This window comes from Pelobates fuscus, chromosome 9 (genome assembly GCF_036172605.1).
Source record: "Pelobates fuscus isolate aPelFus1 chromosome 9, aPelFus1.pri, whole genome shotgun sequence".
Lineage (NCBI taxonomy): Eukaryota > Metazoa > Chordata > Amphibia > Anura > Pelobatidae > Pelobates > Pelobates fuscus.
This window is the reverse complement of record NC_086325.1, coordinates 44279789-44295935: the sequence shown is the minus strand read 5'-3', so window position 1 is coordinate 44295935 and position 16147 is coordinate 44279789. Positions and strand designations below refer to the sequence as shown.

The following is a 16147-nucleotide window of genomic DNA, read 5'->3' as shown; positions in this document are numbered from 1 at the left end:
TTGTTTGATTTAGTTAAACGCACCAATTTTTATCATTAAAAGTAACAAATAAACTTGCCCCTTTTCAGAAGAACATGACAGGCTTCTGCATTGGTGTTTGAAGCTTCATAAACATCGACCACGAAGGGACTCGAACCCTCAATCTTCTGATTCGAAGTCAGACGCCTTATCCATTAGGCCACGCGGTCTCAATTTTGGGTGTGTGTGGCAGCGTATCTGGGAAAAAGAAAAAACATAGCATGACAAATTGCAGAAGCGATTCAACTTGTGAAAAAAATTGGAGAAACCTCCCTTTGTCCGAAAGAGGCACCACTTACTGCACACTCTTTCAAGCAGTGACAGCAATTTTAAAAGATAGATTAAGTAACGATGGAAGAAAGGCAAAGCTTTGCAAAACAACATCTTGATTTTCGATTCCCCAGAAATGAGCAGAGCCGAATTTGTCCGCTCAGTCAAATAGAGGAAATCTACTGTTAGAAGGGAATGCAGATGTTTCAATTCTTCAAACTTGACGACAACAACGTGGAAGGACAAGCCAAAACAGAATCCTCCTCTTCCATGAGGTCACTTGGCAGAAAACATGGACACCTTTAGGAGTTAATGCAGATGCTTCATTTTTTTCAAACTTGTGAAACAATTTGTGAGAGAAAACTGCCTTTTGTTAGAAACACACTTTCAGAGCTCTCTCTTTTTGGCATAAGTGGCAATTCCAATGATTTGCATAAGTTGATGAGAAAGAAATAGCATGATTTCCAAAGAATTTTTCTGTTTTCATTTCTCTAACAATGGCTAAAAGCAGTGTTTCCACCAGGTAACTTCTTCAAATATATCCCTCTGTTTCTGATGACTTTTATTTAAAGGTTTGCTTTATAAGATTTGAAGGAAACTGTCCTTTATCTTATATTTGTAGTAATTTTCCATCATAGGGTTGTTTGATTTAGTTAAAGGACCACTCTAGTGCCAGGAAAGCATACTCGTTTTCCTGGCACTAGAGTGCCCTGAGGGTGCCCCCACCCTCAGGGACCCACTCCCGCCTGGCTCTGGAAAGGGGAAAGGGGTAAAAACTTACCTTTTTCCAGCGCTGGGCGGGGAGCTCTCCTCCTCCTCTCCGCCTCCATTCCTCCCCGTCGGCTGAATGCGCACGCGCGGCAAGAGCTGCGCGCGCATTCAGCCGGTCACATAGGAAAGCATTCATAATGCTTTCCTATGGACGCTTGCGTGCTCTCACTGTGATTTTCACAGTGAGAATCACGCAAGCGCCTCTAGCGGCTGTCAGTGAGACAGCCACTAGAGAATTAGGGGCAAGGCTTAACTAATTGATAAACATAGCAGTTTCTCTGAAACTGCTATGTTTATAAAACAATTAGTTAACCCTAGCTGGACCTGGCACCCAGACCACTTCATTAAGCTGAAGTGGTCTGGGTGCCTAGAGTGGTCCTTTAAACGCACCAATTTTTATCATTAAAAGTAACAAATAAACTTGCCCCTTCATTTTTTTCAAACTTGTGAAACAATTTGAGAGAGAAAACTGCCTTTTGTTAGAAACACACTTTCAGAGCTCTCTCTTTTTGGCATAAGTGGCAATTCCAATGATTTGCATAAGTTGATGAGAAAGAAATAGCATGATTTCCAAAGAATTTGTCTGTTTTCATTTCTCTAACAATGGCTAAAAGCAGTGTTTCCACCAGGTAACTTCTTCAAATATATCCCTCTGTTTCTGATGACTTTTTTTTAAAGGTTTGCTTTAAAAGATTTGAAGGAAACTGTCCTTTATCTTATATTTGTAGTAATTTTCCATCATAGGGTTGTTTGATTGAGTTAAACGCACCAATTTTTATCATTAAAAGTAACAAATAAACTTGCCCCTTTTCAGAAGAACATGACAGGCTTCTGCATTGGTGTTTGAAGCTTCATAAACATCGACCACGAAGGGACTCGAACCCTCAATCTTCTGATTCGAAGTCAGACGCCTTATCCATTAGGCCACGCGGTCTCAATTTTGGGTGTGTGTGGCAGCGTATCTGGGAAAAAGAAAAAACATAGCATGACAAATTGCAGAAGCGATTCAACTTGTGAAAAAAATTGGAGAAACCTCCCTTTGTCCGAAAGAGGCACCACTTACTGCACACTCTTTCAAGCAGTGACAGCAATTTTAAAAGATGGATTAAGTAACGATGGAAGAAAGGCAAAGCTTTGCAAAACAACATCTTGATTTTCGATTCCCCAGAAATGAGCAGAGCCGAATTTGTCCGCTCAGTCAAATAGAGGAAATCTACTGTTAGAAGGGAATGCAGATGTTTCAATTCTTCAAACTTGACGACAACAACGTGGAAGGACAAGCCAAAACAGAATCCTCCTCTTCCATGAGGTCACTTGGCAGAAAACATGGACACCTTTAGGAGTTAATGCAGATGCTTCATTTTTTTCAAACTTGTGAAACAATTTGAGAGAGAAAACTGCCTTTTGTTAGAAACACACTTTCAGAGCTCTCTCTTTTTGGCATAAGTGGCAATTCCAATGATTTGCATAAGTTGATGAGAAAGAAATAGCATGATTTCCAAAGAATTTTTCTGTTTTCATTTCTCTAACAATGGCTAAAAGCAGTGTTTCCACCAGGTAACTTCTTCAAATATATCCCTCTGTTTCTGATGACTTTTATTTAAAGGTTTGCTTTATAAGATTTGAAGGAAACTGTCCTTTATCTTATATTTGTAGTAATTTTCCATCATAGGGTTGTTTGATTTAGTTAAAGGACCACTCTAGTGCCAGGAAAGCATACTCGTTTTCCTGGCACTAGAGTGCCCTGAGGGTGCCCCCACCCTCAGGGACCCACTCCCGCCTGGCTCTGGAAAGGGGAAAGGGGTAAAAACTTACCTTTTTCCAGCGCTGGGCGGGGAGCTCTCCTCCTCCTCTCCGCCTCCATTCCTCCCCGTCGGCTGAATGCGCACGCGCGGCAAGAGCTGCGCGCGCATTCAGCCGGTCACATAGGAAAGCATTCATAATGCTTTCCTATGGACGCTTGCGTGCTCTCACTGTGATTTTCACAGTGAGAATCACGCAAGCGCCTCTAGCGGCTGTCAGTGAGACAGCCACTAGAGAATTAGGGGCAAGGCTTAACTAATTGATAAACATAGCAGTTTCTCTGAAACTGCTATGTTTATAAAACAATTAGTTAACCCTAGCTGGACCTGGCACCCAGACCACTTCATTAAGCTGAAGTGGTCTGGGTGCCTAGAGTGGTCCTTTAAACGCACCAATTTTTATCATTAAAAGTAACAAATAAACTTGCCCCTTCATTTTTTTCAAACTTGTGAAACAATTTGAGAGAGAAAACTGCCTTTTGTTAGAAACACACTTTCAGAGCTCTCTCTTTTTGGCATAAGTGGCAATTCCAATGATTTGCATAAGTTGATGAGAAAGAAATAGCATGATTTCCAAAGAATTTGTCTGTTTTCATTTCTCTAACAATGGCTAAAAGCAGTGTTTCCACCAGGTAACTTCTTCAAATATATCCCTCTGTTTCTGATGACTTTTTTTTAAAGGTTTGCTTTAAAAGATTTGAAGGAAACTGTCCTTTATCTTATATTTGTAGTAATTTTCCATCATAGGGTTGTTTGATTGAGTTAAACGCACCAATTTTTATCATTAAAAGTAACAAATAAACTTGCCCCTTTTCAGAAGAACATGACAGGCTTCTGCATTGGTGTTTGAAGCTTCATAAACATCGACCACGAAGGGACTCGAACCCTCAATCTTCTGATTCGAAGTCAGACGCCTTATCCATTAGGCCACGCGGTCTCAATTTTTGGTGTGTGTGGCAGCGTATCTGGGAAAAAGAAAAAACATAGCATGACAAATTGCAGAAGCGATTCAACTTGTGAAAAAAATTGGAGAAACCTCCCTTTGTCCGAAAGAGGCACCACTTACTGCACACTCTTTCAAGCAGTGACAGCAATTTTAAAAGATGGATTAAGTAACGATGGAAGAAAGGCAAAGCTTTGCAAAACATCATCTTGATTTTCGATTCCCCAGAAATGAGCAGAGCCGAATTTGTCCGCTCAGTCAAATAGAGGAAATCTACTGTTAGAAGGGAATGCAGATGTTTCAATTCTTCAAACTTGACGACAACAACGTGGAAGGACAAGCCAAAACAGAATCCTCCTCTTCCATGAGGTCACTTGGCAGAAAACATGGACACCTTTAGGAGTTAATGCAGATGCTTCATTTTTTTCAAACTTGTGAAACAATTTGAGAGAGAAAACTGCCTTTTGTTAGAAACACACTTTCAGAGCTCTCTCTTTTTGGCATAAGTGGCAATTCCAATGATTTGCATAAGTTGATGAGAAAGAAATAGCATGATTTCCAAAGAATTTTTCTGTTTTCATTTCTCTAACAATGGCTAAAAGCAGTGTTTCCACCAGGTAACTTCTTCAAATATATCCCTCTGTTTCTGATGACTTTTATTTAAAGGTTTGCTTTAAAAGATTTGAAGGAAACTGTCCTTTATCTTATATTTGTAGTAATTTTCCATCATAGGGTTGTTTGATTTAGTTAAACGCACCAATTTTTATCATTAAAAGTAACAAATAAATTTGCCCCTTTTCAGAAGAACATGACAGGCTTCTGCATTGGTGTTTGAAGCTTCATAAACATCGACCACGAAGGGACTCGAACCCTCAATCTTCTGATTCAAAGTCAGACCCCTTATCCATTAGGCCACGCGGTCTCAATTTTGGGTGTGTGTGGCAGCGTATCTGGGAAAAAGAAAAAACATAGCATGACAAATTGCAGAAGCGATTCAACTTGTGAAAAAAATTGGAGAAACCTCCCTTTGTTCGAAAGAGGCACCACTTACTGCACACTCTTTCAAGCAGTGACAGCAATTTTAAAAGATGGATTAAGTAACGATGGAAGAAAGGCAAAGCTTTGCAAAACAACATCTTGATTTTCGATTCCCCAGAAATGAGCAGAGCCGAATTTGTCCGCTCAGTCAAATAGAGGAAATCTACTGTTAGAAGGGAATGCAGATGTTTCAATTCTTCAAACTTGACAACAACGTGGAAGGACAAGCCAAAACAGAATCCTCTTCTTCCATGAGGTCACTTGGCAGAAAACATGGACACCTTTAGGAGTTAATGCAGATGCTTCATTTTTTTCAAACTTGTGAAACAATTTGAGAGAGAAAACTGCCTTTTGTTAGAAACACACTTTCAGAGCTCTCTCTTTTTGGCATAAGTGGCAATTCCAATGATTTGCATAAGTTGATGAGAAAGAAATAGCATGATTTCCAAAGAATTTTTCTGTTTTCATTTCTCTAACAATGGCTAAAAGCAGTGTTTCCACCAGGTAACTTCTTCAAATATATCCCTCTGTTTCTGATGACTTTTATTTAAAGGTTTGCTTTAAGAGATTTGAAGGAAACTGTCCTTTATCTTATATTTGTAGTAATTTTCCATCATAGGGTTGTTTGATTTAGTTAAACGCACCAATTTTTATCATTAAAAGTAACAAATAAATTTGCCCCTTTTCAGAAGAACATGACAGGCTTCTGCATTGGTGTTTGAAGCTTCATAAACATCGACCACGAAGGGACTCGAACCCTCAATCTTCTGATTCGAAGTCAGACGCCTCATCCATTACGCCACGCAGTCTCAATTTTGGGTGCGTGTGGCAGCGTATCTGGGAAAAAGAAAAAACATAGCATGACAAATTGCAGAAGCGATTCAACTTGTGAAAAAAATTGGAGAAACCTCCCTTTGTCCGAAAGAGGCACCACTTACTGCACACTCTTTCAAGCAGTGACAGCAATTTTAAAAGATGGATTAAGTAACGATGGAAGAAAGGCAAAGCTTTGCAAAACAACATCTTGATTTTCGATTCCCCAGAAATGAGCAGAGCCGAATTTGTCCGCTCAGTCAAATAGAGGAAATCTACTGTTAGAAGGGAATGCAGATGTTTCAATTCTTCAAACTTGACAACAACGTGGAAGGACAAGCCAAAACAGAATCCTCTTCTTCCATGAGGTCACTTGGCAGAAAACATGGACACCTTTAGGAGTTAATGCAGATGCTTCATTTTTTTCAAACTTGTGAAACAATTTGAGAGAGAAAACTGCCTTTTGTTAGAAACACACTTTCAGAGCTCTCTCTTTTTGGCATAAGTGGCAATTCCAATGATTTGCATAAGTTGATGAGAAAGAAATAGCATGATTTCCAAAGAATTTTTCTGTTTTCATTTCTCTAACAATGGCTAAAAGCAGTGTTTCCACCAGGTAACTTCTTCAAATATATCCCTCTGTTTCTGATGACTTTTATTTAAAGGTTTGCTTTAAAAGATTTGAAGGAAACTGTCCTTTATCTTATAGTTGTAGTAATTTTCCATCATAGGGTTGTTTGATTTAGTTAAACGCACCAATTTTTATCATTAAAAGTAACAAATAAACTTGCCCCTTTTCAGAAGAACATGACAGGCTTCTGCATTGGTGTTTGAAGCTTCATAAACATCGACCACGAAGGGACTCGAACCCTCAATCTTCTGATTCGAAGTCAGACGCCTTATCCATTAGGCCACGCGGTCTCAATTTTGGGTGTGTGTGGCAGCGTATCTGGGAAAAAGAAAAAACATAGCATGACAAATTGCAGAAGCGATTCAACTTGTGAAAAAAATTGGAGAAACCACCCTTTGTCCGAAAGAGGCACCACTTACTGCACACTCTTTCAAGCAGTGACAGCAATTTTAAAAGATAGATTAAGTAACGATGGAAGAAAGGCAAAGCTTTGCAAAACAACATCTTGATTTTCGATTCCCCAGAAATGAGCAGAGCCGAATTTGTCCGCTCAGTCAAATAGAGGAAATCTACTGTTAGAAGGGAATGCAGATGTTTCAATTCTTCAAACTTGACAACAACGTGGAAGGACAAGCCAAAACAGAATCCTCTTCTTCCATGAGGTCACTTGGCAGAAAACATGGACACCTTTAGGAGTTAATGCAGATGCTTCATTTTTTTCAAACTTGTGAAACAATTTGAGAGAGAAAACTGCCTTTTGTTAGAAACACACTTTCAGAGCTCTCTCTTTTTGGCATAAGTGGCAATTCCAATGATTTGCATAAGTTGATGAGAAAGAAATAGCATGATTTCCAAAGAATTTTTCTGTTTTCATTTCTCTAACAATGGCTAAAAGCAGTGTTTCCACCAGGTAACTTCTTCAAATATATCCCTCTGTTTCTGATGACTTTTATTTAAAGGTTTGCTTTATAAGATTTGAAGGAAACTGTCCTTTATCTTATATTTGTAGTAATTTTCCATCATAGGGTTGTTTGATTTAGTTAAAGGACCACTCTAGTGCCAGGAAAGCATACTCGTTTTCCTGGCACTAGAGTGCCCTGAGGGTGCCCCCACCCTCAGGGACCCACTCCCGCCTGGCTCTGGAAAGGGGAAAGGGGTAAAAACTTACCTTTTTCCAGCGCTGGGCGGGGAGCTCTCCTCCTCCTCTCCGCCTCCATTCCTCCCCGTCGGCTGAATGCGCACGCGCGGCAAGAGCTGCGCGCGCATTCAGCCGTTCACATAGGAAAGCATTCATAATGCTTTCCTATGGACGCTTGCGTGCTCTCACTGTGATTTTCACAGTGAGAATCACGCAAGCGCCTCTAGCGGCTGTCAGTGAGACAGCCACTAGAGAATTAGGGGCAAGGCTTAACTAATTGATAAACATAGCAGTTTCTCTGAAACTGCTATGTTTATAAAACAATTAGTTAACCCTAGCTGGACCTGGCACCCAGACCGCTTCATTAAGCTGAAGTGGTCTGGGTGCCTAGAGTGGTCCTTTAAACGCACCAATTTTTATCATTAAAAGTAACAAATAAACTTGCCCCTTCATTTTTTTCAAACTTGTGAAACAATTTGAGAGAGAAAACTGCCTTTTGTTAGAAACACACTTTCAGAGCTCTCTCTTTTTGGCATAAGTGGCAATTCCAATGATTTGCATAAGTTGATGAGAAAGAAATAGCATGATTTCCAAAGAATTTGTCTGTTTTCATTTCTCTAACAATGGCTAAAAGCAGTGTTTCCACCAGGTAACTTCTTCAAATATATCCCTCTGTTTCTGATGACTTTTTTTTAAAGGTTTGCTTTAAAAGATTTGAAGGAAACTGTCCTTTATCTTATATTTGTAGTAATTTTCCATCATAGGGTTGTTTGATTGAGTTAAACGCACCAATTTTTATCATTAAAAGTAACAAATAAACTTGCCCCTTTTCAGAAGAACATGACAGGCTTCTGCATTGGTGTTTGAAGCTTCATAAACATCGACCACGAAGGGACTCGAACCCTCAATCTTCTGATTCGAAGTCAGACGCCTTATCCATTAGGCCACGCGGTCTCAATTTTGGGTGTGTGTGGCAGCGTATCTGGGAAAAAGAAAAAACATAGCATGACAAATTGCAGAAGCGATTCAACTTGTGAAAAAAATTGGAGAAACCTCCCTTTGTCCGAAAGAGGCACCACTTACTGCACACTCTTTCAAGCAGTGACAGCAATTTTAAAAGATGGATTAAGTAACGATGGAAGAAAGGCAAAGCTTTGCAAAACAACATCTTGATTTTCGATTCCCCAGAAATGAGCAGAGCCGAATTTGTCCGCTCAGTCAAATAGAGGAAATCTACTGTTAGAAGGGAATGCAGATGTTTCAATTCTTCAAACTTGACGACAACAACGTGGAAGGACAAGCCAAAACAGAATCCTCCTCTTCCATGAGGTCACTTGGCAGAAAACATGGACACCTTTAGGAGTTAATGCAGATGCTTCATTTTTTTCAAACTTGTGAAACAATTTGAGAGAGAAAACTGCCTTTTGTTAGAAACACACTTTCAGAGCTCTCTCTTTTTGGCATAAGTGGCAATTCCAATGATTTGCATAAGTTGATGAGAAAGAAATAGCATGATTTCCAAAGAATTTTTCTGTTTTCATTTCTCTAACAATGGCTAAAAGCAGTGTTTCCACCAGGTAACTTCTTCAAATATATCCCTCTGTTTCTGATGACTTTTATTTAAAGGTTTGCTTTAAAAGATTTGAAGGAAACTGTCCTTTATCTTATATTTGTAGTAATTTTCCATCATAGGGTTGTTTGATTTAGTTAAACGCACCAATTTTTATCATTAAAAGTAACAAATAAATTTGCCCCTTTTCAGAAGAACATGACAGGCTTCTGCATTGGTGTTTGAAGCTTCATAAACATCGACCACGAAGGGACTCGAACCCTCAATCTTCTGATTCGAAGTCAGACGCCTTATCCATTAGGCCACGCAGTCTCAATTTTGGGTGTGTGTGGCAGCGTATCTGGGAAAAAGAAAAAACATAGCATGACAAATTGCAGAAGCGATTCAACTTGTGAAAAAAATTGGAGAAACCTCCCTTTGTTCGAAAGAGGCACCACTTACTGCACACTCTTTCAAGCAGTGACAGCAATTTTAAAAGATGGATTAAGTAACGATGGAAGAAAGGCAAAGCTTTGCAAAACAACATCTTGATTTTCGATTCCCCAGAAATGAGCAGAGCCGAATTTGTCCGCTCAGTCAAATAGAGGAAATCTACTGTTAGAAGGGAATGCAGATGTTTCAATTCTTCAAACTTGACAACAACGTGGAAGGACAAGCCAAAACAGAATCCTCTTCTTCCATGAGGTCACTTGGCAGAAAACATGGACACCTTTAGGAGTTAATGCAGATGCTTCATTTTTTTCAAACTTGTGAAACAATTTGAGAGAGAAAACTGCCTTTTGTTAGAAACACACTTTCAGAGCTCTCTCTTTTTGGCATAAGTGGCAATTCCAATGATTTGCATAAGTTGATGAGAAAGAAATAGCATGATTTCCAAAGAATTTTTCTGTTTTCATTTCTCTAACAATGGCTAAAAGCAGTGTTTCCACCAGGTAACTTCTTCAAATATATCCCTCTGTTTCTGATGACTTTTATTTAAAGGTTTGCTTTAAAAGATTTGAAGGAAACTGTCCTTTATCTTATATTTGTAGTAATTTTCCATCATAGGGTTGTTTGATTTAGTTAAACGCACCAATTTTTATCATTAAAAGTAACAAATAAACTTGCCCCTTTTCAGAAGAACATGACAGGGTTCTGCATTGGTGTTTGAAGCTTCATAAACATCGACCACGAAGGGACTCGAACCCTCAATCTTCTGATTCGAAGTCAGACGCCTTATCCATTAGGCCACGCGGTCTCAATTTTGGGTGTGTGTGGCAGCCTATCTGGGAAAAAGAAAAAACATAGCATGACAAATTGCAGAAGCGATTCAACTTGTGAAAAAAATTGGAGAAACCTCCCTTTGTCCGAAAGAGGCACCACTTACTGCACACTCTTTCAAGCAGTGACAGCAATTTTAAAAGATGGATTAAGTAACGATGGAAGAAAGGCAAAGCTTTGCAAAACAACATCTTGATTTTCGATTCCCCAGAAATGAGCAGAGCCGAATTTGTCCGCTCAGTCAAATAGAGGAAATCTACTGTTAGAAGGGAATGCAGATGTTTCAATTCTTCAAACTTGACAACAACGTGGAAGGACAAGCCAAAACAGAATCCTCTTCTTCCATGAGGTCACTTGGCAGAAAACATGGACACCTTTAGGAGTTAATGCAGATGCTTCATTTTTTTCAAACTTGTGAAACAATTTGAGAGAGAAAACTGCCTTTTGTTAGAAACACACTTTCAGAGCTCTCTCTTTTTGGCATAAGTGGCAATTCCAATGATTTGCATAAGTTGATGAGAAAGAAATAGCATGATTTCCAAAGAATTTTTCTGTTTTCATTTCTCTAACAATGGCTAAAAGCAGTGTTTCCACCAGGTAACTTCTTCAAATATATCCCTCTGTTTCTGATGACTTTTATTTAAAGGTTTGCTTTAAAAGATTTGAAGGAAACTGTCCTTTATCTTATATTTGTAGTAATTTTCCATCATAGGGTTGTTTGATTTAGTTAAACGCACCAATTTTTATCATTAAAAGTAACAAATAAACTTGCCCCTTTTCAGAAGAACATGACAGGCTTCTGCATTGGTGTTTGAAGCTTCATAAACATCGACCACGAAGGGACTCGAACCCTCAATCTTCTGATTCGAAGTCAGACGCCTTATCCATTAGGCCACGCGGTCTCAACTTTGGATGTGTGTGGCAGCGTATCTGGGAAAAAGAAAAAACATAGCATGACAAATTGCAGAAGCGATTCAACTTGTGAAAAAAATTGGAGAAACCTCCCTTTGTCCGAAAGAGGCACCACTTACTGCACACTCTTTCAAGCAGTGACAGCAATTTTAAAAGATGGATTAAGTAACGATGGAAGAAAGGCAAAGCTTTGCAAAACAACATCTTGATTTTCGATTCCCCAGAAATGAGCAGAGCCGAATTTGTCCGCTCAGTCAAATAGAGGAAATCTACTGTTAGAAGGGAATGCAGATGTTTCAATTCTTCAAACTTGACGACAACAACGTGGAAGGACAAGACAAAACAGAATCCTCTTCTTCCATGAGGTCACTTGGCAGAAAACATGGACACCTTTAGGAGTTAATGCAGATGCTTCATTTTTTTCAAACTTGTGAAACAATTTGAGAGAGAAAACTGCCTTTTGTTAGAAACACACTTTCAGAGCTCTCTCTTTTTGGCATAAGTGGCAATTCCAATGATTTGCATAAGTTGATGAGAAAGAAATAGCATGATTTCCAAAGAATTTTTCTGTTTTCATTTCTCTAACAATGGCTAAAAGCAGTGTTTCCACCAGGTAACTTCTTCAAATATATCCCTCTGTTTCTGATGACTTTTATTTAAAGGTTTGCTTTAAAAGATTTGAAGGAAACTGTCCTTTATCTTATATTTGTAGTAATTTTCCATCATAGGGTTGTTTGATTTAGTTAAACGCACCAATTTTTATCATTAAAAGTAACAAATAAACTTGCCCCTTTTCAGAAGAACATGACAGGCTTCTGCATTGGTGTTTGAAGCTTCATAAACATCGACCACGAAGGGACTCGAACCCTCAATCTTCTGATTCGAAGTCAGACGCCTTATCCATTAGGCCACGCGGTCTCAATTTTGGGTGTGTGTGGCAGCGTATCTGGGAAAAAGAAAAAACATAGCATGACAAATTGCAGAAGCGATTCAACTTGTGAAAAAAATTGGAGAAACCTCCCTTTGTCCGAAAGAGGCACCACTTACTGCACACTCTTTCAAGCAGTGACAGCAATTTTAAAAGATGGATTAAGTAACGATGGAAGAAAGGCAAAGCTTTGCAAAACAACATCTTGATTTTCGATTCCCCAGAAATGAGCAGAGCCGAATTTGTCCGCTCAGTCAAATAGAGGAAATCTACTGTTAGAAGGGAATGCAGATGTTTCAATTCTTCAAACTTGACGACAACAACGTGGAAGGACAAGCCAAAACAGAATCCTCCTCTTCCATGAGGTCACTTGGCAGAAAACATGGACACCTTTAGGAGTTAATGCAGATGCTTCATTTTTTTTCAAACTTGTGAAACAATTTGAGAGAGAAAACTGCCTTTTGTTAGAAACACACTTTCAGAGCTCTCTCTTTTTGGCATAAGTGGCAATTCCAATGATTTGCATAAGTTGATGAGAAAGAAATAGCATGATTTCCAAAGAATTTTTCTGTTTTCATTTCTCTAACAATGGCTAAAAGCAGTGTTTCCACCAGGTAACTTCTTCAAATATATCCCTCTGTTTCTGATGACTTTTATTTAAAGGTTTGCTTTAAAAGATTTGAAGGAAACTGTCCTTTATCTTATATTTGTAGTAATTTTCCATCATAGGGTTGTTTGATTTAGTTAAACGCACCAATTTTTATCATTAAAAGTAACAAATAAACTTGCCCCTTTTCAGAAGAACATGACAGGCATTAGTGTTTGAAGCTTCATAAACATCGACCACGAAGGGACTCGAACCCTCAATCTTCTGATTCGAAGTCAGACGCCTTATCCATTAGGCCACGCGGTCTCAATTTTGGGTGTGTGTGGCAGCGTATCTGGGAAAAAGAAAAAACATAGCATGACAAATTGCAGAAGCGATTCAACTTGTGAAAAAAATTGGAGAAACCTCCCTTTGTCCGAAAGAGGCACCACTTACTGCACACTCTTTCAAGCAGTGACAGCAATTTTAAAAGATGGATTAAGTAACGATGGAAGAAAGGCAAAGCTTTGCAAAACAACATCTTGATTTTCGATTCCCCAGAAATGAGCAGAGCCGAATTTGTCCGCTCAGTCAAATAGAGGAAATCTACTGTTAGAAGGGAATGCAGATGTTTCAATTCTTCAAACTTGACGACAACAACGTGGAAGGACAAGCCAAAACAGAATCCTCCTCTTCCATGAGGTCACTTGGCTGAAAACATGGACACCTTTAGGAGTTAATGCAGATGCTTCATTTTTTTCAAACTTGTGAAACAATTTGAGAGAGAAAACTGCCTTTTGTTAGAAACACACTTTCAGAGCTCTCTCTTTTTGGCATAAGTGGCAATTCCAATGATTTGCATAAGTTGATGAGAAAGAAATAGCATGATTTCCAAAGAATTTTTCTGTTTTCATTTCTCTAACAATGGCTAAAAGCAGTGTTTCCACCAGGTAACTTCTTCAAATATATCCCTCTGTTTCTGATGACTTTTATTTAAAGGTTTGCTTTAAAAGATTTGAAGGAAACTGTCCTTTATCTTATATTTGTAGTAATTTTCCATCATAGGGTTGTTTGATTTAGTTAAAGGACCACTCTAGTGCCAGGAAAGCATACTCGTTTTCCTGGCACTAGAGTGCCCTGAGGGTGCCCCCACCCTCAGGGACCCACTCCCGCCCGGCTCTGGAAAGGGGAAAGGAGTAAAAACTTACCTTTTTCCAGCGCTGGGCGGGGAGCTCTCCTCCTCCTCTCCGCCTCCATTCCTCCCCGTCGGCTGAATGCCCACGCGCGGCAAGAGCTGCGCGCGCATTCAGCCGGTCACATAGGAAAGCATTCATAATGCTTTCCTATGGACGCTTGCGTGCTCTCACTGTGATTTTCACAGTGAGAATCACGCAAGCGCCTCCAGCGGCTGTCAGTGAGACAGCCACTAGAGAATTAGGGGGAAGGCTTAGCTAATTGATAAACATAGCAGTTTCTCTGAAACTGCTATGTTTATAAAACAATTAGTTAACCCTAGCTGGACCTGGCACCCAGACCACTTCATTAAGCTGAAGTGGTCTGGGTGCCTAGAGTGGTCCTTTAACCCCTTAAGGACCAAACTTCTGGAATAAAAGGGAATCATGACATGTCACACATGTCATGTGTCCTTAAGGGGTTAAACGCACCAATTTTTATCATTAAAAGTTACAAATAAACTTGCCCCTTCATTTTTTTCAAACTTGTGAAACAATTTGAGAGAGAAAACTGCCTTTTGTTAGAAACACACTTTCAGAGCTCTCTCTTTTTGGCATAAGTGGCAATTCCAATGATTTGCATAAGTTGATGAGAAAGAAATAGCATGATTTCCAAAGAATTTGTCTGTTTTCATTTCTCTAAAAATGGCTAAAAGCAGTGTTTCCACCAGGTAACTTCTTCAAATATATCCCTCTGTTTCTGATGACTTTTTTTTAAAGGTTTGCTTTAAAAGATTTGAAGGAAACTGTCCTTTATCTTATATTTGTAGTAATTTTCCGTCATAGGGTTGTTTGATTTAGTTAAACGCACCAATTTTTAATCATTAAAACTAACAAAAAAATTTGCCCCTTTTCAGATGAACATGACAGGCTTCTGCATTAATGTTTGATGCTTCATAAACATCGACCACGAAGGGACTCGAACCCTCAATCTTCTGATTCGAAGTCAGACGCCTTATCCATTAGGCCACGCAGTCTCAATTTGGGGTGTGTGTGGCAGCGTATCTGGGAAAAAGAAAAAACATAGCATGACAAATTTTAGAAGCGATTCAACTTGTGAAAAAAATTGGAGAAACCTCCCATTGTCCGAAAGAGGCACCACTTACTGCACACTCTTTCAAGCAGTGACAGCAATTTTAAAAGATGGATTAAGTAACGATGGAAGAAAGGCAAAGCTTTGCAAAACAACATCTTGATTTTCGATTCCCCAGAAATGAGCAGAGCCGAATTTGTCCGCTCAGTCAAATAGAGGAAATCTACTGTTAGAAGGGAATGCAGATGTTTCAATTCTTCAAACTTGACAACAACGTGGAAGGACAAGCCAAAACAGAATCCTCCTCTTCCATGAGGTCACTTGGCAGAAAACATGGACACCTTTAGGAGTTAATGCAGATGCTTCATTTTTTTCAAACTTGTGAAACAATTTGAGAGAGAAAACTGCCTTTTGTTAGAAACACACTTTCAGAGCTCTCTCTTTTTGGCATAAGTTGCAATTCCAATGATTTGCATAAGTTGATGAGAAAGAAATAGCATGATTTACAAAGAATTGTTCTGTTTTCATTTCTCTAACGATGGCTAAAAGCAGTGTTTCCACCAGGTAACTTGGAGGGAAATGCATTTGCTAGAGACACACGACTAAACAAGAAAAATGTCATAATCGAGAGAGTTCTCTTACTTTGTATGGGTGTTCTGGTCTCCGTATGGAGGCGTGGGTTCAAATCCCACTTCTGACAAGAGTGTCTATCTTTAGATTCACGCAATACTCTTCTCATAGCCGGTAATCCTTTTTGGGTCCCCCTATAGAGGCTAAGTTGAAATCCCACCTTTGCCGCAGCTGGCTTCTCTTTTCTCTTTTTTTTCTCCTTTTTTTTTCTCCTTTTTTTTCTCCTTTTTTTTTTCTCCTTTTTTTCCAATTCAGACAATACCAGCCAAAATATGTTTCAGATACATCATTGTTTAAGGCTTTGGTAAAGAGTCATCATCAATAGTGTATTCCCTCCTCCTGTTTCTCTTTTAACTTAATCCTAATTTAACCTTTTCCTTTCTTTTTGTCAGGATCGGGACAGGGATCCAACACGCAGAGTACAAACAGTAGCCAGATACGTATACCGGACCTTAGAATGGCCGGACTAACGTAAGTAGTACAGTATAGAATGGTCAAAGACAAGCCGAGGTCGAGGGTAACAGAAGACAGGTAAGCGAGAGACAAGCCGAATCAAGGGTAACAGAGATAAG

The 16147-nt window shown here is 39.3% G+C and overlaps 12 non-coding genes across 12 annotated transcripts; all 12 read right to left on the bottom strand.

Annotated features, from left to right (window-relative positions):
• Positions 1–115: 115 nt before the first annotated feature.
• On the bottom strand, positions 116–188 carry TRNAR-UCG (transfer RNA arginine (anticodon UCG)). Its single transcript has one exon. It is a non-coding gene; the product is annotated as a tRNA-Arg (tRNA).
• A 1732-nt stretch (positions 189–1920) lies between these two features.
• On the bottom strand, positions 1921–1993 carry TRNAR-UCG (transfer RNA arginine (anticodon UCG)). The gene has a single exon. It is a non-coding gene; the product is annotated as a tRNA-Arg (tRNA).
• A 1732-nt stretch (positions 1994–3725) lies between these two features.
• TRNAR-UCG (transfer RNA arginine (anticodon UCG)) lies at positions 3726–3798 on the bottom strand. Its single transcript has one exon. It is a non-coding gene; the product is annotated as a tRNA-Arg (tRNA).
• Positions 3799–4653: 855 nt separating this feature from the next.
• Positions 4654–4726, bottom strand: TRNAQ-UUG (transfer RNA glutamine (anticodon UUG)). The gene has a single exon. It is a non-coding gene; the product is annotated as a tRNA-Gln (tRNA).
• A 1777-nt stretch (positions 4727–6503) lies between these two features.
• On the bottom strand, positions 6504–6576 carry TRNAR-UCG (transfer RNA arginine (anticodon UCG)). Its single transcript has one exon. It is a non-coding gene; the product is annotated as a tRNA-Arg (tRNA).
• Positions 6577–8305: 1729 nt separating this feature from the next.
• Positions 8306–8378, bottom strand: TRNAR-UCG (transfer RNA arginine (anticodon UCG)). Its single transcript has one exon. It is a non-coding gene; the product is annotated as a tRNA-Arg (tRNA).
• Positions 8379–9233: 855 nt separating this feature from the next.
• TRNAR-UCG (transfer RNA arginine (anticodon UCG)) lies at positions 9234–9306 on the bottom strand. The gene has a single exon. It is a non-coding gene; the product is annotated as a tRNA-Arg (tRNA).
• Positions 9307–10158: 852 nt separating this feature from the next.
• Positions 10159–10231, bottom strand: TRNAR-UCG (transfer RNA arginine (anticodon UCG)). Its single transcript has one exon. It is a non-coding gene; the product is annotated as a tRNA-Arg (tRNA).
• Positions 10232–11083: 852 nt separating this feature from the next.
• TRNAR-UCG (transfer RNA arginine (anticodon UCG)) lies at positions 11084–11156 on the bottom strand. The gene has a single exon. It is a non-coding gene; the product is annotated as a tRNA-Arg (tRNA).
• Positions 11157–12011: 855 nt separating this feature from the next.
• Positions 12012–12084, bottom strand: TRNAR-UCG (transfer RNA arginine (anticodon UCG)). Its single transcript has one exon. It is a non-coding gene; the product is annotated as a tRNA-Arg (tRNA).
• Positions 12085–12934: 850 nt separating this feature from the next.
• On the bottom strand, positions 12935–13007 carry TRNAR-UCG (transfer RNA arginine (anticodon UCG)). The gene has a single exon. It is a non-coding gene; the product is annotated as a tRNA-Arg (tRNA).
• A 1809-nt stretch (positions 13008–14816) lies between these two features.
• Positions 14817–14889, bottom strand: TRNAR-UCG (transfer RNA arginine (anticodon UCG)). Its single transcript has one exon. It is a non-coding gene; the product is annotated as a tRNA-Arg (tRNA).
• Positions 14890–16147: the final 1258 nt, after the last annotated feature.